This window comes from Myiozetetes cayanensis, unplaced genomic scaffold (genome assembly GCF_022539395.1).
Source record: "Myiozetetes cayanensis isolate MyiCay16 unplaced genomic scaffold, myiCay2020 scf456, whole genome shotgun sequence".
NCBI lineage: Eukaryota > Metazoa > Chordata > Aves > Passeriformes > Tyrannidae > Myiozetetes > Myiozetetes cayanensis.
The window spans coordinates 14,714-37,305 of NW_026087694.1; the positions used below are offsets into that span (position 1 = coordinate 14,714).

General features: G+C 59.8%; 2 long non-coding RNA genes across 3 annotated transcripts; one reads left to right on the forward strand and one right to left on the reverse strand.

Annotated features, from left to right (window-relative positions):
* Positions 1-1,950: 1,950 nt before the first annotated feature.
* Positions 1,951-2,402, forward strand: LOC126648211 (uncharacterized). The gene is made up of 3 exons (XR_007630770.1): positions 1,951-2,101; positions 2,228-2,248; positions 2,354-2,402. It is a non-coding gene; the product is annotated as an uncharacterized LOC126648211 (long non-coding RNA).
* Positions 2,403-2,945: 543 nt separating this feature from the next.
* LOC126648210 (uncharacterized) lies at positions 2,946-5,053 on the reverse strand. 2 transcript variants are annotated; one of them, XR_007630769.1, is made up of 5 exons: positions 4,785-5,053; positions 4,449-4,553; positions 3,714-3,818; positions 3,147-3,440; positions 2,946-2,978 (listed from the first exon to the last, which is right to left on the reverse strand). It is a non-coding gene; the product is annotated as an uncharacterized LOC126648210 (long non-coding RNA). The 2 variants fall into 2 exon arrangements; XR_007630768.1 differs by having other exon boundaries at positions 2,964-2,978; positions 3,105-3,440.
* Between the last annotated feature and the right edge of the window lie 17,539 nt (positions 5,054-22,592).

A 22,592-nucleotide genomic window follows, 5' to 3' on the forward strand; every position in this document is an offset into this window, starting at 1 on the left:
GGGACATTGAGGACCCCTGTGGGGACATCGGGGACATCTGTGGGGACATTGAAGACCCCTCTGGGGACCCCTCTGGGAACATCTGGGACACTTTTGGGGACGTCAGGGACATCTGTGGGGACATCTGGGACACTTTTGGGGACATCTGTGGGGACATCAAGGAGTCCTGTGGGGACAGCGGGGACCCCTCTGGGGACCCCTTTGGGGACATCAAGGACACCTGTGGGGACATTGGGGACATCTTCGGGGACACCTTTGGGGATATCGAGGACACCTTTGGGGACATCAGTGAGTCCTTTGGGGACATTGAGGACCCCTCTGGGGACCCCTTTGGGGACACCTCTGGGGACATTGGGGACACCTGTGGAGACATCTGGGACACTTTTAGGGACGTCAGGGACATCTGTGGGGACATTGAGGACCCCTCTGGGGACACCTTTGGGGACATCGAGGACACCTGTGGGGACAGCAGGGACCCCTCTGGGGACCCCTTTGGGGACATCTGGGACACTTTTGGGGACATTTGGGACATCTGTGGGGACATCGAGGACCCCCCTGGGGACACCTTTGGGGACATCGAGGACATCTGTGGGGACATCGAGGACCCCTCTGGGGACGTTGGGGACACCTCTGGGGACATTGGGGACACCTGTGGAGACATTTGGGACATCTGTGGGGACACCTTTGAGGACCCCTGTGGGGACATCGGGGACATCTGTGAAGACGTTTGGGACATCTGTGGGGACATCAAGGAGCCCTTTGGGGACATTGGGGACACCTGTGGGGACATCGAGGACCCCTCTGGGGACATTGGGGACACCTCTGGGGACATTGGGGACACTTTTGGGGACATTGGGGACACCTTTGGGGACCCCTTTGGGGACATCTGGGACACCTTTGGGGACATTGGGGACATCTGTGGGGACATCAGGGACCCCTCTGGGGACACCTTTGGGGACATCTGGGACACCTGTGGAGACGTTTGGGACATCTGTGGGGACACCTTTGAGGACCCCTGTGGGGACATTGGGGACATCTTCGGGGACACCTTTGGGGACATTGGGGGCACTTTTGGGGACATCGAGGACACCTCTGGGGACACCTCTGGGGACACTGGGGACACCTGTGGAGACATTTGGGACCCCTGTGGGGACATCAAGGAGCCCTTTGGGGACCCCTGTGGGGACATCGGGGACCCCTCTGGGGACATCGGGGACACCTGTGGGGACCCCTTTGGGGACATCTGTGGGGACATCGAGGACCCCTCTGGGGACACCTTTGGGGACATTGGGGAGTCCTTTGGGGACATCGAGGACCCCTCTGGGGACAGTGGGGACACCTGTGGAGATGTTTGGGACATCTGTGGGGACACCTTTGAGGACCCCTGTGGGGACATCAAGGAGCCCTTTGGGGACATCAAGGACACCTTTGGGGACACCTGTGGGGACATCAAGGAGCCCTTTGGGGACATTGGGGACACCTGTGGGGACATCGGGAACATCTTCGGGGACCCCTCTGGGGACCCCTTTGGGGACACTTTTGGGGACATTGAGGACCCCTCTGGGGACCCCTTTGGGGATGTCGGGGACACTTTTGGGGACATTTGGGGCCCCTCTGGGGACCCCTCTTTGGGGTCCCCTCGCCCTCCCCCCTCCGGGCCCCTCCCCCTTGGGACCCCTCCCCCTTTGGGCCCCTCCCCCTGCGGCCCTGGGGTCCCCGAGGGTCCCCGAGCCCCGAGACCACCCTGGACCCCCCCCCGGGGGCCTCGGGGACATCGGGGGGGGCCTGGGGAGGGGCCACCGCCCTCGGGGGCAGCGCTGGTGGCCCTGGGGACACTTCTGGTGGTCCTGGGGACATCACTGGTGGCCTAGGTGACATCATTGGTGGCCTTGGGGGCAGCGCTGGTGGCCCTGGGGACAGTGCTGGTGGCCTTGGGGACACCTCTGGTGGCCTTGGGGACACCTCTGGTGGCCCTGGGGACATCTGGGTGGCCTTGGGGGCAACGCTGGTGACCCAGGTGACATCCCTGGTGGCCCAGGTGACGTCACTCGTGTCCTTGGGGGCACCTCTGGTGGCCCAGGTGTCACCTCTGGTGGCCCAGGTGACATTTGGGGTGGCCCAGGTGACACCAGTTGAGTCCTTGGGAACATCTCTGGTGGCCCTGGTGACGTCACTCGTGTCCTTGGGGGCACCTCTGGTGGCCCAGGTGACACTGCTGATGGCCCAGGTGACATCCCTGGTGGCCCAGGTGACATCTCTGGTGGCCCAGTTGTCACCTCTGGTGGCCCAGGTGACGTCACTGGTGTCCTTGGTGGCACCTCTGGTGGCCCAGGTGACATTTGGGGTGGCCCAGGTGACATCAGTTGAGTCCTTGGGGCCATCCCTGGTGGCCCAGGTGACATTTGGGGTGGCCCAGGTGACATCACTCGTGTCCTTGGGGACGTCCCCGGCCCAGGTGCTGTCCCTGGTGGCCCAGGTGTCACCTCTGGTGCCACCCCCCCCGCCCACGGGGACGTCCCCGGTGCCAAAGGGGCCGTCCCTCCTGGTGACCCCCCCGCTGTCCCCTCCTGTCCCAAAGGGGCCACCTCTGGGGACAAAGGGGACGTTCCCGCTGTCCCCTCCTGTCCCCCCAGTGTCCCCTCCTGTCCCAAAGGGGCCACCTCTGGGGACAAAGGGGACGTTCCCCTGTCCCCTCCTGTCCCCCCAGTGTCCCCTCCTGTCCCAAAGGGGCCACCTCTGGGGACAAAGGGGGTGTTCCCGATGTCCCCTCCCGTCCCCCCAGTGTCCCCTCCTGTCCCAATGGCCGTGATGGCCCCGGGGCCAGCGGTGACCTGTCCTGGGTCAACGGTGACATCCTTTGGGTCAGTGGTGACACATCCAGGGTCACCAATGACCTGTCCTGGGTCAATGGTGACATCCCTTGGGTCAGCGGTGACCTGTCCTGAGTCAACGGTGACATCTCTTGGGTCAACGATGACCTGTCCTGGGTCAATGGTGACCTGTCCTGGGTCAGTGATGACATCCCTTGGGTCAATGGTGACCTGTCCTGGGCCACCAAGGACCTGTCCTGGGTCAATGGTGACATCCCTTGGGTCAATGGTGACACATCCAGGGTCAACGGTGACATCCCTTGGGTCAAGGATGACCTGTCCTGGTTCAGTGATGACATCCCGTGGGTCAATGGTGACCTGTCCTGGGCCACCAATGACCTGTCCTGGGTTAATGGTGACATCCTTTGGGTCAACGGTGACACGTCCAGGGTCAACAATGACCTGTCCTGGGTCAATGGTGACCTGTCCTGGGCCACCAATGACCTGTCCTGGGTCACCGATGACCTGTCCCATGTCAACGATGACGTGTCCTGTGTCACCAACGACCTGGTTTGGGTCACCAATGACCTGTCCTGGGTCACCGATGACCTGTCCTGGGTCACCAATGACCTGTCCTGGGCCAATGGTGACCTGTCTGGTGTCACCTCTGCCCTGTCCGGTGTCCCTGATGACCTGTCCTGGGTCACCAATGCACTGTCCAGTGTCACCAGTGCCCTGTCCGGTGTCACCAGTGACCTGTCCGGTGTCCCTGATGCCCTGTCTGGTGTCACCAGTGCCCTGTCCGGTGTCACCTCTGCCCTGTCCAGTGTCCCTGATGACCTGTCCTGGGTCAATGATGACCTGTCCGGTGTCACCTCTGCCCTGTCCTGGGTCAATGATGACCTGTCCTGGGTCAATGGTGACCTGTCCTGGGTCACCAAGGACCTGTCCTGGGTCAATGGTGACATCCCTTGGGTCAATGGTGACCTGTCCTGGGTCAATGGTGACCTGTCCTGGGTCAATGATGACCTGTCCGGTGTCCCCTCTGCCCTGTCCGCTGTCCCCGCTGCCCCGCGCTGTCCCCACGGCGCCATCTCCAGTGACAAAGCCGTGTCCCCTCGCTCGGTGTGGCTGAGCCAGGCCCTGCTTTGTCCCCACGGGGCCATCTCCAGGGACAGAGGGGACAGAGGGGACCCCCCCCGGGCTGGTGACAATGACAACCCCTCCTGTCCCCACGGGGCCATCTCCAGGGACAGAGGGGACGCCCCCCGGGCCGGTGACAATGACAACCTCTCCTGTCCCCACGGGGCCATCTCCAGGGACAGAGGGGACCCCCCCCGGGCTGGTGACAACGACAACCCCTCCTGTCCCCACGGGGCCATCTCCAGGGACAGAGGGGACACCCCCTGGGCTGGTGACAATGACAACCTCTCCTGTCCCCACGGGGTCACCCCCGGTCCCGGCGGGGACGTCCCCGGGCTCGGCGATGGCCGGGATTGTCCCCACGGGGCCATCTCCAGGGACAGAGGGGACGTCCCTTGGGTCAGCGGTGACCTGGCCTGGGCCAGCAGGGACCGGTCCTGGGTCAGCAGGGACCTGTCCTGGGTCAGTGGTGACCTGTCCTGGGTCAACAATGACCTGTCCTGGGTCAATGGTGACATGTCCTGGGTCACCAATGACCTGTCCTGGGTCAATGGTGACATCCCTTGGGTCAATGGTGACATCCCTTGGGTCAATGGTGACCTGTCCTGGGTCAACAATGACCTGTCCTGGGTCAGCAGGGACCTGTCCTGGGTCATTGGTGACATCCCTTGGGTCAAAGGTGATGTGTCCTGGGTCACCAATGACCTGTCCTGGGCCAGCAGGGACCTGTCCTGGGTCACCAATGACCTGTCCTGGGTCAACGATGATGTGTCCTGGGTCACCAATGACCTGTCCTGGGTCACCAATGACCTGTCCTGGGTCAACGGTGACCTGTCCTGGGTCAACAATGACCTGTCCTGGGTCAGTGGTGACCTGTCCTGGGTCACAAATGACCTGTCCTGAGTCAGTGTTGATGTGTCCTGGGTCAACAGTGGCCTGTCCTGGGCCACCAATGACCCGTCCCGTGCCACCAATGCCCCACTTTGTCCCCACGGCGCCATCTCCACTTCCAAAGGCGACGCCCCTCGTGCCAGCGGCGCCTCCTGCCCCAAAATCGCCGCTTCTCGACCCAAAACCTCCCCTTCCTGACCCAAAACCTCACCTCCCCTTGACCCAAAACCGCCCCCTTGACCCAAAATCTCCTCCCGACCCAAAGCCGCCCCCTCGGCCGCGCCTCCTCCCCCCTCGTGCCCCCAGGGCTCGCCCCCCTCGGTGGTCTCGGCCAGGGACCCCCTCTCTGCCCTCAGCGAGGAGGACGAGTCGTTGTCGTTGTCGTTGTCGTTGTCGCCGTCGCTGTCGCCGCTGTCGCTGTCGCAGCGCGGCCGCGAGGGGTCCCTGTCGCGCCACCCCCGCACCACCTCGGCCCGCGCCAGCGCGCACGTGCAGGGGGGGGTCCCCCCACCCAAAAACCCCCCCTGGGCGTCACCCCCCTCCCCCCGGCACAGGGGACAGGCCAGGGCTCTGCGGGGGGCGTCGCTGTCGCTGTCGCCGATGATGTCGCTGTCGCCGATGATGTCGCTGTCGCCGCCGATGTCGCTGCCCGCGGTGCTGCCCCCGGAGCTGCGCTCCGGCCCCCACCCCAAAACGCCTCCTCCTCCCCCTCCCCGCCCGGCGCGATTTGGGAGGGGTCCTCAAGCTCGCCCCCCCACCCCCGCCCCCCAAAATCCGTGCCCCCGACCCGATTTGGGGTCCCCAAAGCCGCCCCCAAAATCCGTCCCCCCGGCCCGATTTGGGGGTCCCTAAGCCGCCCCCGCCACCCCCCAAAATCCGTGCCCTCCCGGCCTGATTTGGGGTCCCTAAGCCACCCCCCGCCACCCCGCCCCCAAAATCCGTGCCCCCGGCCCGATTTGGAGGGGTCCCCGCCGTGCTCCTCGAGGCGGATGAAGAACTCGCTGCCCCCCGAGGGGCTCCGCGCCCCCAGCACCGGCACCACCCCCGGCGGGCTCGGTTTGGGGGTCCCAGGACCTTTGGAGGTCCCCTGTGCCCTCAGCGCTCCCAAAGGCACTCGAAGGCCAAGCCCCCCCCCCGGCCCTGCGTGACCGTCAGGACCTCGTCGGGGTCGGGCCCCGGGAACGAGTCCAGCAGGGGGAAGGGGAGGGGTTTTTTGGGGGAGGGTCTTGAGGGGGCGCGGAGCCCCAGGGTGTCCTCGTTGACCCCCGGCCAGGAGGGAGTGGAGGCGCTGGTGGGCTCGTCCAGGTGGGGCGCTGGGGGGGCGCCAGCACGACTGGAGGACCCCGAACCTAAAGGGGGACAAAATGACATGGGAGGGTCAGGGGGGTCAGGGGACACCCTGGGGACACAGGGACACCCCTGGGGAGGGCGCCAGCATGACTGGAGGACCCCGAACCTAAAGGGGGACAAAAATGACTTGGGGGTCAGGGGGTCAGGGACACCCCTGGGTGAGAGTACAGGGGGACACGGGGACACCCTATGGGGGAGGGGCACCAGCACGACTGGAGGACCCTGAGCCCAAAGGGGGACAAAATGGCATTGGGGGTCAGGGGCTCAGGGGACACCCTGGGGTGGGGGATACGAGGGGGTAAGTGGGGTCAGGGGCACCCTGGGGGACACAGGGACATCCTTGGGGGGGCGCCAGCACGACTGGAGGACCCCGAACCTAAAGGGGACACAAGGGACAAAAATAGAATTGGAGGGTCAGGGGGTCAGGGGACACCCTGGGGGTCAGGGGACACCCCTGGGGTTGGGGGATACAGGCAGGGCTAGGGGGGTCGGGGGTCAGGGGACACCCTGGGCCAGCACGACTGGAGGACCCCGAAACTAAAGGGGGGACAGGGGACAAAATAGAATGGGGGTCAGGGGCGTCAGGGGACACCCCTGGGGTGGAGGATATGGGGGTAAGTGGGGGTCAGGGGACACCCCTGGGACCGGGGACATCCTTGAGGGGGTCAGGGGGACAGCCGGCTGAGGACGCCAGCACACTGGAGGGCCCGGAACCTGAGGGGGACAAAAATGACATGGGAGGGTCAGGGAGTCAGGGGACACCCTCGGGTGAGGGGATACGAGGGGGACACGGGGACACCCTGGGGGAGGGGCGCCAGCACGACTGGAGGACCCCGAACCTAAAGGGGGACAAAAATAGAATTGGGAGGTCAGGGGTCAGGGGACACCCTGGGGTTGGAGGATATCAGGGGGTCGAGGGGGTCAGGGGACACCCTGGGGGTTGATGGGGGAGGGTCAGGAGGATCCGGGGGACACTGGGGACATCCTTGGGGGGTGACACGAGGGGACACGAGGACACCTCCTGAGTGGGAGGGTGTCAGGGACAGATGGGGATGGGGACAGGAAGACGCCCCCACCCTCCCCTCCCCCTTGTATCCCTCCCCCCGTGACGTGTCCTCCCACATCCCCCACCCAGTGACCCCCGCTGACCCCCGGATGTCCCCAAATGTCCCCAAATGTCCCCAAATGTCCCTCACCATCCCTGGGCGCGGGAGGCTCAGGCAGGAGGCAGCCGAGGGTCCTGCGTGTCCCCCATCCCGCGTGTCCCCCCATATCCCCCACCCCGTGACCCCCACCGGATGTCCCCAATGTCTCCCAATGTCCCTCACCATCCGTGGGCGCAGGGAGGCTCCAGGCAGGGGGCAGCCCGAGGGGTCCTGCGTGTCCCCCTATCCCCACGTGTCCCCCATATCCCCCACCCGTGACCCCCTGTGACCCCCGATGTCCCTCACTGCATCCCATCGTGGGCGCGGGGAGGCTCAGGCGGGGGGCAGCCTGAGGGGGCGGCGGCTCCGGAGCCTCCCCAGGAGCTCCCGGTCCGACAGGTGGGGGTAGGGCTGGACCCCCAACTCCAGCAGCTCCCACAGCGTCACCCCCAGGGCCCTGAGGGGACATTGGGGACACTGTCACCTCCCGGGTCATGTCACCCCCAGGGTCACAGGCAGTGTCACCCCCAGGGTCACCCAGCTCGAGCTCCTAGGGTCACCCCAGGGCCCTGAGGACATCGATGTCATTGTCACCCCGGGGTCATCTGTCACCCCAGGGTCATGGGGTCATTGTCACCCCCGGGTCACCCCCAACTCCAGCAGCTCCCACAGCGTCACCCCAGGACCCTGGGGGCATTGGGGACAGTGTCACCCCCAGGGTCAGTGTCACCCCGGGGCTCACAGGGTCATTGTCACCCCGGGTCACAGGGACAGTGTCACGCCCAGGGTCACCCCCAACTCAGCAGCTCCCACAGCGTCACCCCAGGGCCCTGAGGGGACATTGGGGTCACCCAGGTCGTGTCACCCCAGGTCATGTCACCCCAGGGTCATTGTCACCCCCAACTCCAGCAGCTCCACAGCGTCACCCCAGGGCCCTGAGGGGACATTGGGGTCATTGTCACTCCCCAGGATGTCATTGTCACCCCAGGTCACCCCAACTCCAGCAGCTCCCACAGCGTCACCCCCAGGGCCCTGAGGGGACATTGATGTCATTGTCACCCCCCCCGGGGTCATTGTCACCCCAGGGTCCAGGGTCATTGTCACCCCGGGTCACCCCAACTCCAGCAGCTCCCACAGCGTCACCCCCAGGGCCCTGAGGGGTCATTGGGGTCATTGTCACCTCCCCGGGGTCATTGTCACCTCCCCGGGGTCATTGTCACCCCAGGTGGTCGTCACCCCCAGGGTCACAGGGTCATTGTCACCACCCAGGGTCACTGTCACCCCAGGGTCACCCCCAACTCCAGCAGCTCCCACAGCGTCACCCCCAGGGCCCTGAGGGGACATTGATGTCATTGTCACCCCCCCAGGGTCACAGGGACAGTGTCACCCCCCCCGGGGTCACTGTCACCCCCCCAGGGTCACAGGGTCATTGTCACCCCCAGGGTCACCCCCCTCAACTCCAGCAGCTCCCACAGCGTCACCCCCAGGGCCCTGAGGGGACATTGGGGACAGTGTCACCCCCCCGGGGTCATTGTCACCCCCCCCGGGGTCATTGGGGTCAGTGTCACCCCCCCGGGGTCATTGTCACCCCCCCGGGGGACACAGGGTCATTGTCACCCCCCCCGGGGTCATTGTCACCCCCCCCGGGGTCATTGTCACCCCCTGGGGACACAGGGACAGTGTCACCCCAGGGTCAGTGTCCCCGGGGTCATTGTCACCCTGGGGACACAGGGTCACTGTCACCCCCACGGGTCACTGTCACCCCTCCCTGGGACACAGGGACAGTGTCACCCCAAGGTCATCTGTCACCCCCAGGGTCTACAGGGTCATTGTCACCCCCAGGTCCTGTCATCCCCCTGGGGACACAGGGTCAGTGATCACCCCCAGGGTCATTGTCACCCCCAGGTGTCACATGTCTACCTCCTGGTGTCCCCAATGTCCTCCCAACATCCCCAATGTCCCCAATGATGTCCCCAATGTCCCCAAATGTCCCAATGTGTCTCCCAATGATGTCCCAATGTCCCCAATGCCCCCAATGTCCTCAATGTCATCAATGATGTCCCCAATGTCCCCTCAATGTCCCCAATCCATGTCCCAAGATGTCCCCAATGTCCCAATGATCCCCCAATGTCCTAATGATGTCCCCAATGATCCCACAATGTCCCCAATGTACTAATGATCCCACAATGTCCCCAATGATGCACCAGTCACAGTATGTCATGTCACCAATGTCAGTAATGTCCCCAGTGATGCAGTAGTGTCCCGATGATGCAGTGATCACCCAATGTGCAATGCAGTGTCATCAGTAATGTCTGCCAGGTGATACAGTAGTCCCTAATGTCCCCAATGTGTCCCAGTCCCACAGTGATGCCCCAGTGCATGTCAGTGTCACAATGTCCCCAGTGTGCCATGATCGCCCAGTGATTATCTCAGTGATGTCCATTGATGTCCCCAATGTCCCCAGTGATGCAATGCAATGTCCCCAATGTCACAGTGTCCGCAATGTCCCATCCCCAGTGATGTCCCAGTTGCTGTCCCAATGATGTCACAATGATGTCATGATGCCCACGATGTCCCCAGTATCTCAGTGTCCACAATGTCCCCCATGATGTCCCCAATGTCCCAATCCCCCAATGATGTCCCAATGTCCCAATGATGTCCCCAGTGATGTTCCCAATCCCCCAATGATGTCGCAATGGTGTCACAATGATGTCTCCAATGATGTCCCAATCCGCCAATGATGTCCCCAATGACAATGATGTCACAATGTCCCCAATTGATGTCCCCAATGATGCCAATCCCCCAATGTCCCCAAATGTCCCACAATCCCCCAATGATGTCTACAATGATGTCACAATGTCCCCAAATGTCCCCAAATGTCCCTCACCAGACGTTGCTCTCCTTGCTGTGCGGGGCCACCCGGAGCGTCCCCCGCTGTCCCCAATGTCCCAATCCCCCAATGATGTCCCTCAATGATGTCCCAATGCCCCAATGATGTCCCCAATGTCCACAATCCCCCAGATGTCCCCAATGTCCCAAATGTCCCTCACCAGGCGTTGCTCTCCTTGCTCTGTGGGGCCACCCGGAGCGTCCCCCGCTGTCCCCAATGTCCCCAATGTCCCCAATGATGTCCCCATGATGTCCCCAATGATGTCCCCAATGTCCCCAATGTCCCCAAATGTCCCCAATATCCCCAATGATGTCCCCAATGATGTCCCCAATGTCCCCAATCCCCCAGTGATGTCCAATCCCCAATGTCCCCATGTCCCCAATATCCCCAAATGTCCCAATCCCCAGATGTCCCAATGTCCCCAAATGTCCCTCACCAGGCGTTGCTCTCCTATGCTCTGGGGGCCACCCGGAGCGTCCCCCGCTGTCCCCAATGATGTCCCCAATGTCCCCAATCCCCCCCAGATGTCCCCAATGTCCCCAATGTCCCCCCAATGTCCCCAAATGTCCCCAATGTCCCCAATGATGTCCCCAATGATGTCCCTGCTGTCCCCAATGTCCCCAAATGTCCCCCTGTCCCTCACCAGACGTTGCTCTCCTTGCTCTGTGGGGCCACCCGGAGCGTCCCCCGCTGTCCCAGCGTCACCAGCTCGGGGGCCACCCAGCGCAGGGGCACCCACAGCCCCTCGGGGGTCACGTGGTAATCCTCCTGGGGGGCACGGGGGGTCACCCACCCCGCAGGGACCCCAAATGGGACCCCACAGGGGGTCACCCACCCCGCAGGGACCCCAAATGTGACCCCAGAGGGACCCCACAGTGACCCACGGGGGTCACCCACCCAGCGCAGGGGCACCCACAGCCCCTCGGGGGTCACGTGGTAATCCTCCTGGGGGGCACGGGGGGGTCACCCACCCCGCAGGGACCCCAAATGGGACCCCAAATGGGACCCCAAAGTGACCCACGGGGGGTCACCCACCCCGCAGGGACCCCACAGGGACCTCAAATGGGACCCCAGAGTGACCCAGAGTGATCCCAGAGTGACCCACCGGGGGTCACCCACCCTGCAGGGACCCCACAGTGACCCACGGGGGGGTCACCCACCCCGCAGGGACCCCAAATGGGACCCCAAATGGGACCCCAGAGTGACCCACGGGGGGTCACCCACCCCGCAGGGACCCCAAATGGGACCCCAGAGTGACCCACAGGGGGTCACCCACCCCACAGGGACCCCAAATGTGAGCCCACAGTGACCCCACAGGGGGTCACCCACCCCACAGGGACCCCACAGGGACCCCGCAGTGACCCCAAATGTGAGCCCAAATGGGACCCCAGAGTGACCCCCAATGTGAGCCCAAAAGTGTCCCTAAAAGTGACCCCACGGTGACCCCAAATATGAGCCCAAAGTGACCCAGAGTGACCCCAAATATGACCCGAAATGTGACCCCAAATGTGACCCCAGAGTGACCCCACAGTGACCCCAAATGTGACCCCAAAGTGCTCCCAGTGCTCCCAGTCCATCCCAGTTACCCAGTGATTGGAGGGTCCCAGTCCCTCCCAGTGCTCCCAGTCCCTCCCAGTGCTCCCAGTATGCCCAGTTACCCAGTGATTGGAGGGTCCCAGTCCCTCCCAGTGCTCCCAGTCCCTCCCAGTCCCTCCCAGTATGCCCAGTTACCCGGTAATTGGTGGGTCCCAGTCCATAATCCCCCACCCTCACGGTGAGCTCCGAGGTCAGCAGGACGTTCCTCAGGGCGAGGTCACTGCGGGACCCCCAAATTTGGGGGGAGAGACCCCAAAATTAGGGGGGAGAGACCCCAAAATTGGGGGGAGAGACCCCAAAATTAAGGGGGAGAGACCCCAAAATTAAGGGAGAAAGACCCCAGAATTTGGGGACCCCAAAATTAAGGGGGGAGACCCCAAAATTAGGGGGGAGACCCCAAAATTAAAGGGAGGAAGACCCCAAAATTGGGGAGGAGAGACCCCAAAATTTGGGGACCCCAAAATTAAGGGGAGAGAGCCCGAAATTTGGGGACCCCAAAATTGGGGGGGGAGACCCTAAAATTAAAGGGAGGAAGACCCCAGAATTTGGGAACCCCAAAATTAAGGGGAGAGAGCCCAAAATTAGGGGGGGGAGACCCCAGAATTGGGGGGGGAGACCCCAAAATTGGGGGGGAGACTCCAAAATTAAGGGGAGGGACCTTGAAGTTTGGGGACCCTGAGAGTGGGGGGAAGAAATCCCTAAAATTAGGGGAGACCCAAAATTAGGGAGACCCTGATGAGGACCCCAAAACTGGGGGGAAACCCCAAATGGGGGGGGAGAGACCCCAAAATTTAGAGATTTGGGGGTCCCAGGTGTTTTTTGGGGTGATTTTGGGGGTGATTTGGGGGGTTTTGGGGTGATTTTGGGGTTGTTCTTGGGAGTGGTTTTGGAATTGTTGTTGTGATGATTTTGGGGTGATTTTGGGGCTGTTTTTGTGATGATTTTGGGGTGATTTTGGGGGTATTTTTTGGTTGATTTTGAGGTGATTTTGTGGGTATTTTAGTTGTGGTTTTGAGGTGATTTTGGGGTGTTTGAGGGGGTTTTGGGGTGTTTTGGGGTATTTTGGGGTGATTTTGGGGTGATTTTGGGGTATTTTGGGGTATTTTGGGGTGATTTTGGGAGTGTTTTTGGGGTTGTTTCTGAGGTGATTTTGGGGTGATTTTGGGTTTTTGGGGTGATTTTGGGGTGTTTTTGGGGTATTTTGGGGTGATTTTGGGGTGATTTGGGGGGTATTTTGGGGTATTTTAGGGTGGTTTTGGGGTATTTTGGAGTGATTTTGGGGTGTTTTGGGGTGATTTTGGGGTGATTTTGTGGTGATTTGAGGTGATTTTGGGGTGATTTTGGGGTACCTGTGGACGAATCCATGGCGGTGCAGGTGCCTGAGCCCCAGGGTGATTTTGGGGTGATTTTGGGGTGATTTTGGGTGTTTTTTGGGGTATTTTGGGGTGATTTTGGGGGTTTTTGGGGTACCTGTGGACGAATCCGTGGCAGTGCAGGTGCCTGAGGCCCAGGGTGATTTGGGGGTGATTTTGGGGTGATGTTGGGGGTTTTTGGGGTGATTTTGGGGTGATTTGGGGTGATTTTGGGGTATTTTTGGGTGATTTGGGGTGATTTTGGTGTGTTTTTGGTGGTTTTTGGGGCACCTGTGGACGAATCCGTGGCGGTGCAGGTGCCTGAGCCCCAGGGTGATTTTGGGGTGATTTTGGTGTGTTTTTTTGGTATTTTGGGGTGATTTTGGGGTATTTTGGGGTGATTTTGGGTGTTTTTGGGGTGATTTTTGGGGTTTTTGGGGTACCTGTGGACGAATCCGTGGCGGTGCAGGTGCCTGAGCCCCAGGGTGATTTTGGGGTATTTTAGGGTGGTTTTGGGGTATTTTGGGTGATTTTGGTGTGGTTTTTTGGTATTTTGGGGTGATTTTGGGGTGATTTTGGGGTTTTTGGGGTACCTGTGGACGAATCCGTGGCGGTGCAGGTGCCTGAGCCCCAGGGTGAGCTCGAGGGCCAAGCGCTGCAGGGTGGCCACGTCCCGGGGGGGCAGTTTTGGGGTGTCCCCCCCGGCCCCTCCCCGCCCCGCTGGGCCCGCAGGTAACGCTTCAGGTCCCCCTGCAGGGATGGGGAAAACACAGCTGGAGACCCTGAAAATCACCCCAAACCCCCAAAAACCTCCCCAAATCCTCCCAAAATCTCCCAAAACCTCCCCAAAACCCTCTCAAAATGTCCCCAAATTCCCTCCCAAAATCTCACCAAAATCCACCCAAAACTTCCCCAAATTCCCTCATAAAATCTCTCCAAAATCCCCCTCCCAGATCCCCCCCAAACATCCCCAAATTTCCTCCCAAAACCTCCCCAAACTCCCTCCCAAAATCTCCCCAAAACCCTCCCAAAATCTCCTTAAAACCTCACCAAATTCCCTCCCAAAATCTCCCCAAATTCTCTCCCAAAATCTCCCCAAATTCCCCCAAAATCTCCCCAAAATTCCCCAAAACCCCTCAAAATCTCCCCAAACTCCCTCCCAAAATCTCCTTAAAACCTCACCAAATTCCCTCCCAAAATCTCCCCAAATTTCCTCCCAAAAACCCCCCAAAATCCCTCCCAAAACCTCCCCAAAACATCCCCAAATTCCCCCCCAAAATCTCCCCCAAATTCCCTCCCAAAATCCCCCAAAATTCCCCAACCCCCAAAACATCCCCAAATTCCCCCAGACCCCTCCCAGACCCCTCCAGACCTCCCCAAATCCCCCAAATGCCCCCAGGTCCCCTCAAATCCCCCAATCTCCCCAGACCCCTCCAAATTTCCCCAGACCCCCCCAAATCCCCCCAGACACCTCCCAGACCCCCCCAAATCCCCCAAATGCCCCTAAATCCCCCAAATCCCCCAAATTTCCCCAGATCCCCCAAATCCCTGCACCCTCCTCAGACACCTCCCAGACCCCCAAGACCTCCCCCAAACCCCCCAGACCCCCAAATCCCCCCAAACCCCTTATAACCCCCTAAATCCCCCAAATCCTCTAACCCCACCCAAATTCCCCCAGACCCCCAAATCCCTAAATCCCCCAAATCCTCTAACCCCCAAACCCCTTCTTATAACCCCCAATATGCAAGCCAAATCCCCCTCAACCCTTTATAAATCCCCTAAATCCCCCCCAAATCCATCCCCAGACCCCCAAACCCCCCAAATCCCTCCAAATCCCCTCTAACCTCTCAAATCCCCCAAATTCCCCAAACCCCCCCAAATCCTCCTAACCCCCAAATCCCCTCTAACCTCCCCAAATCCCCCAAGCCCCTAAATCTCCAGTCCCCCAGACCCCCAAACCCCCAGCCCCCAGTGCTGACCAGCTGGCAGTATTCCATCACCAGCAGTTGGGGGGTCCCTCCCCAAGCCCCCAGGCAGCGAAGGACGTTGGGGTGTGACGGAGGGTCCTGAGGGGGGACACAAACACACCCTGGGGACCCCCAAAAAAACTCCCCAGGTGGATTTTGGGGGTCCCAGGGGGATTTTGGGGTCCCAAGGGGATTTTGGGGGTCCCAGATGGTTTGGGGGTCCCTAGGGATTTTGGGGTCCCAGGAAGGGATTCTGGGGGTCCCAGGAGGGATTTTGGGGTCCCAGAGGGATCTTGGGGGTCCCAGAGGGATTTTGGGGGTCCCAGGAGGAATTTTGAGGGCCCAGAGGATTTTGAACCCAGGTGAATTTTGGGGGTCCCAAAGGAGATTTTGGGGATTTTAGAGTCCCAGGGGGATTTTGGGGGTGTTTTGGGGTCCCAGGGGTGATTTTGGGGGATTTGGGGGGTTTGGGGATCCCAGGGGGATTTGGGGGTGATTTTGGGGGTCCCAGGGTGATTTTGGGGGGATTTTGGGGTGATTTTTGGGGTCCCAGGGGTGATTTTGAGGGTCCCAGGGGGTTTTTGGGGGTCCCAGAGGGGATTTTGGGGTTCCCAGGAGGGATTTTGGGGTTCCCAGGGGTTTTTTGGGGTGATTTGGGGGAGTTTTGGGGGTCCCAGGTACCTGTAGGGCTCGACCTCCTGCAGGAATCGCCTCTTTTGGGGGGTCCTGACCCCCGCAGCTCCTTCACCACCACCTGGGCGGGGCCGGGACCCCCCCGCAGCTCCCCCAAAATCACCTGGGGGAAAGGGCGGGTGACCCCCCCTGGACCCCCAAAACCCACCCAGGACCACCCAAAACCCCCCAAAACCCACCCAGAGCCCCCCAAAATCCACCCAGGACACACCAAATCCACCCAGGATACCCCAAAATCCACCCTGGACCCCCAAATCCCCTCAAATCCCCAAAATCCCCCAAATCCCCTAAACCCTGTAAACCCTCAAAATCCCCTCCAGAACCTCCCCAAACCCCCCCAAATCCCCCAAAATCCCCCAAACCCCCAAATCCCTCCAAATCCCCCAGGACCCCAAATCCTCCAAAACCCCCAAATCCCCTCCAAATCCCCCTCAAACCCCCCAAACCCCCAAATCCCCTCAACCCCCCAAACTCGCCCCAAATCCTCCAAATCCCCCAAACCCCCTCAAATCCCTCCAGGACCCCCCAACCCCCCAAAATCCCCCCAGCCCCCTCCCCACCTTTCCAAACCAGGCTGTCCTGATCTCCTGCAGGAGGCTGAGCTGCTGCCCGGGGGCTGCGATTTTGGGGGTTTGGGGTCCAGGAGGGGTTTGGGGGTCCAGGAGGGCTTGGGGTCCAGGAAGGGTTTGAGGGGTCAGAGGGGGTTGGCAATGAGATTTGATCTCCCCACCCCGAAATCCACCCCAAAATCCCTCCTGGGAGGCCCCAAAGTCCCTCCAGACTCCCCAAAAACCCCTGACCCCCCACCAATCCTCCCCAGACCCCCCAAAAACTCCCCAAAACCTCCTTTAAACCCCCAATCCCCCCCAAAATCCCCCAGACCCCCCCAAACCCACTTTTAACCACCCCAAGACTCCCCAAAACCCTTTTAGCCCCCAAGCTCCCCCAAAATCCCCCCAAAATCCCTAAACCCCCAACTCCCCTTAACCCCTTTAACCTCCCAACTAAATCCCCCCCAGATCCCCTCCAAATCCTCCAGATCCTTCTAAACCCCCAAATCCTCCCAGTCTTCGCCCCCAATCCTTTAACCCCCAAGCTCCCTTTAAACCCCCAAGCTCCCCCACTCAAATCCTCCAAACCCCTCTCCCAGACCCCCCAACCTCCAAGCCTCTTAAACCCCCCAAATCCTCCTCAAGCCCCCAGATCCTTAACTCCCCCAGTCCCCCAAACCCCCCCCAAATCCCCCAAATGCTCTCCCAGCCCCAGCCCCTTCAAAATCTCCCAAAATCCCCCTAAATTCCCAAAATCCCTTCCTAATCCTCAAAATCCCCGAAATCTCCCCCAAATCCTTTTAAACCTCCCCAAGCCCTCCCAAGACCCCCCCCTCAAAAGCTCCCCCAAATTCCTTACCCGGGGCTGCTCAGGGTCCAGGCCCTCCCCCACCTGGGGGAGCACGAAGACGTCGGGGGTTTTTGGGGGTTTTGGGGGCTGAGGGGGTTTTTGGGGGAGGGGTTTTTGGGGGAGGGGAGGAGGCCGAGCTCTCCTCGGGGGGTGAAGTCCCGAGTCTTCGCCGCCTCGGGGTTCTCGAACCCTGGGGGTTTTTGGGAGGAAATTTGAATTTTGGGGGAAAATTCTGATTTTTTGGGGTTTTTTTGGGGGAATTTGATTTTGGGGGAAAAATTTGATTTTTGGGGGTTTTGGGGGGGTTTAGGGGTTTTCAGGGGAAATTTGAATTTTGAGGGGTTTTTGGGGGAAATTTGATTTTTGGGTTTTTTGGGGAAATTTGATTTTTGGGGTTTGTTTGGGGGAAAATTTGATTTTTGGGGATTTTTGGGGGAGAAATTTGATTTTTGGGGGTTTTTTGGGTGGGCTTGGCGGGGTTTTTTGGGGGAAGAAATTTGATTTTTTGGGGTTTTTTTGGGGGAAATTTGATTTTGGAGGGTTTTTGGGGAAAATTTGATTTTTGGGAGTTTTTCGGGGAAATTTGATTTTGGGGAGAAAATTTTATTTTGGGGGTTTTGGGGGGAAAATTTGATTTTTTGGGGGTTTTTGGGGGAAATTGATTTTTGAGGGTTTTTTGGGGGAAAATTTGATTTTTGGGGAGTTTTTTTGGGGAAATTTGATTTTTGGGGAAAATTTTATTTTTGGGGGAAATTTGATTTTGGGGGGTTGGGGGTTTGGGGGTTTGGGGGATTTTGGGGGTGAAGTCCCCGGAGTCTTCACACCCTCGGGGTTCTCGAACTCCTGGGGGTTTTGGGGGAAATTTGAATTTGGGGGAAAATTTGATTTTTGGGGTTTTGGGGGAAAATTTGATTTTGGGGCTGTTTGGGGGAAAATTTGATTTTTGGGGTTTTTTGGGGGGGTTGGGGCTTTTAGGGTTTTGGGGAAATTGATTTTTGGGGGGAAAATTTGACTTTTGGGGGAAAATTTGATTTTTGGGTTTTTTTGGGGAGGGTTGGGGTTTTTAGGGGGTTGGGGGAAATTTGACTTTTGAGGGGGCCTTAGAGAAAACTTATCTTGGGGAAACCTGATCTTTGTGGCCTCTTGGGGACGTTTGGGGTGGGCCTTGGGGGTCATGGGCCTTGGGGGTGGACCCTTTAGGGCCTTGGGGATGGATCTGGGGGTCAGGGCCTTGGGGGACTTTCGGGGCCAAGACTCTTTCTATGATCTTTCAAAGTGGAGCCTTGATGGCCTCTAAGTGGACTTTCAAAGATCTTTCGGGGTGGAGATCTTTAAGGAGATCCTCCTCGATGGCAGGCCTCGGGCCTGGCCTTCTTTGGGGCTCTTGAAGTCTCCTGGAGCCTCTGGGTCCCTTGGGGGCCTTGAAGAGTCCCTGGAGAGCCTCGGGATGCCCTTGGGGGCTTTTTGGTTTTTTTTTGTTTTTTGGGAGTGTGTTTTTGGGGTTATTGTCTTTGTTTGTGTTCTTTGGGGTCTTTTGTGTTTTCTGGGGTTTTTGGTTTTTGGGGTCGGGGAGCTCTGGGCCTTTTGATCTTTGGGGGTTTTTGGTTTTTTTTTTTTGTTTTGTTTTTTTTTGTTTTTTGGGCTTTTTTGGATTTTTTGGGGGGGATTTTTTTGTTTTTTTTTTTAGGGGAATTTTTTTTAGAGTGGGGATTTTTTTTTAGGATGGGGGATTTTTTTAGGATGGGGATATTTTTTGGGGGAGGGGTCAAACCTTGAAGCCCAGGTCGCCCCTCTTGCAGCACAGGCAGGTGAGGAGGAGGAGGACGAAGGCCACGAGCCCCGAGCACGACACCAAACCACCCTGGGGCCGGGGGCCTCAGGGGACTCCCGGCCTGGGGGAGACCCTGCAGGGGAGGGGAGCAGAGAAAACGGGGGTTAGGGGGCCTGGGGGAAAAGTGATTTAAGGGTCCCTGGGGGTAAAAAGGGTTAAAATATTTGGGGGTTGGGGTCCCTGGGGGGTAAAAGGGATTTGGGGGTAAAAAGGGGGTTAGGGGTCCCTGGGGGCTAAAGGGGCCTAGGGGAATTCTGGCCTGGGGTCCCTGGGGGTAAAAAGGGGGTTTGGGGGAGTTGTGGTTGGGGTCCCTGAGGTAAAAGGATTTGGGGGTACTTTGGGGGGTAAAAGGAGGGTTTTGAGGAGTTGTGGTTGGGGGTCCCTGGAGGATAAAGGGTTTAAGGAGGGTCTGGCCTCGGGGGTCCCAAGTTAAGGCGATTTGGGGGTCCCTGAGGGGTAAAAGGATTGGGGGTACTTGGGGGTAAAAGGGGTTTAGGGGTAAAAGGAGGTTTGGGGGTCCCTGGGGGCTAAAGGGCTTAGGGAATTCTGGCCTGGGGGGTCCTGAGGGGTTAAGGTGGATTTGGGGGTCCTGGGAGGGTAAAAGGGATTGGGGGTTGGGGGTTCCTGGGGGTAAAAAGCAATTTAAGGGGTCCCTGGAGGTAAAAGGGGATTTGAGGTCCCTGGGGGCAAAAGGGTCCCTGGGTGGTAAAAGGGGTTTTGGGGTCCCTGGGGGTAAAAGGGGGTTTGGGGTCCCTGGGGTAAAAGGGATTTAAGGGGTCCCTAGGGGTAAAAGGGTCCCTGGGGGTAAAAGGGTTTTGGGGGAAAAGGGGTTTGGGAAAAGGGTTTGGGGGAAAAGGGGTTTAAAAGTCCTGGGGGTAAAAAGGATTAAGGGGTCCCTGGGGGTAAAAGGGGTTTAAAGTGTTTTGGGGGTAAAAGGGGTCCCTGGGGTTAAAAGGGTTTAGGGGGCAAAGGGGGTTTGGGGTCCCTGGGGGTAAAAAGGATTTAAGGGGTCCCTGGGGGTAAAAGGGGTTTAAAGTGTTTTTTTGGGGGTTGAAGGGTCCCTGGGGGTAAAAGGATTTGGGGGTAAAAGGGGGCTTGGGGGTAAAAGGGGTTTGGGGGTCCCTGGGGTGTAAAAGGGTGTTGGGGGTTAAAGGGGCTTTGGGGGTAAAAGGGGTTTGGGGTCCCTGGGGTAAAAGGGGTTTGGGGGTAAAAGGGTTTTAAAAGTCCCTGGGGGTAAAAAGGGATTTAAGGGGTCCCTGGGGGTAAAAGGGCTTAAAGTGTTTGGGGGTAAAGGGTCCCTGGGGGAAAAGGGGTTTTGGGGGTAAAAGGGGGTTTGGGGGTCCCTGGGGGCTAAAGGGAGTTTGGGGGTGTCTGGCCTGGGGGTCCCTGGGGTTAAGGTGGGATTTGGGGGTCCTGGGGGTAAAAGGGGGTTTGGGGTCCCTGGGGGCTAAAGGGGGCTTAGGGGGTCTGGCCTGGGGGTCCCTGAGGGGTTCAGGTGGATTTGGGGTCCCTGGGGGTAAAACGGGGTTTAGGGGGTTCTGGCCCACGGGGGTCCCTGGGGTTCAGGTGGATTTGGGGGTCCCTGGGGCTAAAGGGGTTTGGGGGTTCTGGCCCACGGGGGTCCCTGGGGTTCAGGTGGATTTGGGGGTTCCTGGGGGTAAAGGATTTGGGGGGGGGTCCCTGGGGGTAAAAAGGGGTTTAGGGGAGTCGTGGCCTGGGGAGGTCCCTGGGGGTACAAAGGGGTTTTGGGGGTCCCTGAGGGGGTAAAGGGGATTTAGGGGGTTGGGCCTTGGGTGGTCCCTGGGGGCTAAAGGTGGATTTGGGGGTCTCTGAGGGGAGGGGTCCCTCCTTTGGACCCTGGGGCCCAGACCCTCCAGACCCCCAAAACCTTTCCCTCCTTCCCCCCCCGGACAGACGGACACGGGGGATGGACAGAGGGACACAGGGATGGACAGAGGGACACGGGGAGGGGACACGGGGAGGAGAGGGGACACAGGGACAGACAGACGGACACAGGACCGGTTGAATTTGGGGATGGGGGGGGAGGGGAGATAAAGGGACCGATGGATAAAAGGGATGGACAGACGGACACGGGGCCAGAGGAATTGGGAGATAAAGGGACAGACGGACACGGGGCCGGTGAATTGAGAGATGGGGGGACAGACAGACACGGGGACAGAGGAATTGGGAGATAAAGGGACAGACGGACACGGGGTCGGGTGAATTGAGAGATGGATGGAGGGAGAAAGGGAGGGACGGACAGACGGACACGGGGACAGAGGAATGGAGGGACAGACGGACAGACGGACACGGGGACAGAGAAATCGGGAGATAACGGGACAGACGGACACGGGGCCGGTGAATTGAGGGGTGGATGGAGCGAGAAAGGGAGGGACGGACAGACGGACACGGGGACAGAGGAATGAAGGGACAGACGGACACGGGGCGGGTGAATTGAGAGATGGATGGAGGGAGAAAGGGAGGGACGGACAGACGGACATGGGGACAGAGGAATGGAGGGACGGACGGACAGACGGACACGGGGCCGGGTGAATGGAGGGATAGAGGGACAGACAGAGGACAGACGGACACGGGACGGATGAATGGACGGATGGATGGACGGGAGATGAATGGACCGGGATGGAAGGGACGGACGGACAGACGGACACTGGACAGGGTGAATGGAGGGACGGAGGGACAGACGGACACGGGGACAGAGGAACTGGAGGGACAGACGGACAGACGGACACGGGGACAGACAAGGGGACAGACAGACGGACACGGGGACAGCTGAACTGAGGGATGGGGGGACAGACGGACACGGGGACAGAGGAATCGGGAGATAAAGGGACAGACGGACACGGGGCCGGTGAATGGAGGGATGGAGGGACAGACGGACAGGGGGACAGAGGAATGGAGGGTTGGAGGGACAGACGGACACGGGGACAGAGGAATTCGGGAGATAAAGGGACAGACGGACACGGGGACAGAGGAATGGAGGGACAGACGGACACGGGGACAGAGGAATGGAGGGACAGACGGACACGGGGACAGAGGAATCGGGAGATAAAGGGACAGACGGACACGGGGACAGAGGAATGGAGGGACAGACGGACACGGGACAGAGGAATGGAGGGACAGACGGACACGGGGACAGAGGAATCGGGAGATAAAGGGACAGACGGACACGGGGCGGGATGTGGGAATGGAGGGACAGACGGACACAGGGTCGGGTGAATGGAGGGGTGGAGGGACAGACGGACACGGGGACAGACAGGGGATGGAGGGACAGACGGACACGGGGCCGGGTGAATGGAGGGATGGGGGGACAGACGGACACGGGGACAGAGGAACTGAGGGATGGAGGGACAGACGGACACGGGGACAGACAGGGGATGGAGGGACAGACGGACACGGGGACACGGGGATGGAGGGACAGACGGACACGGGGACAGAGGAATGGAGGGACAGACGGACACGGGGACAGAGAAATCGGGAGATAAAGGGACAGACGGACACGGGG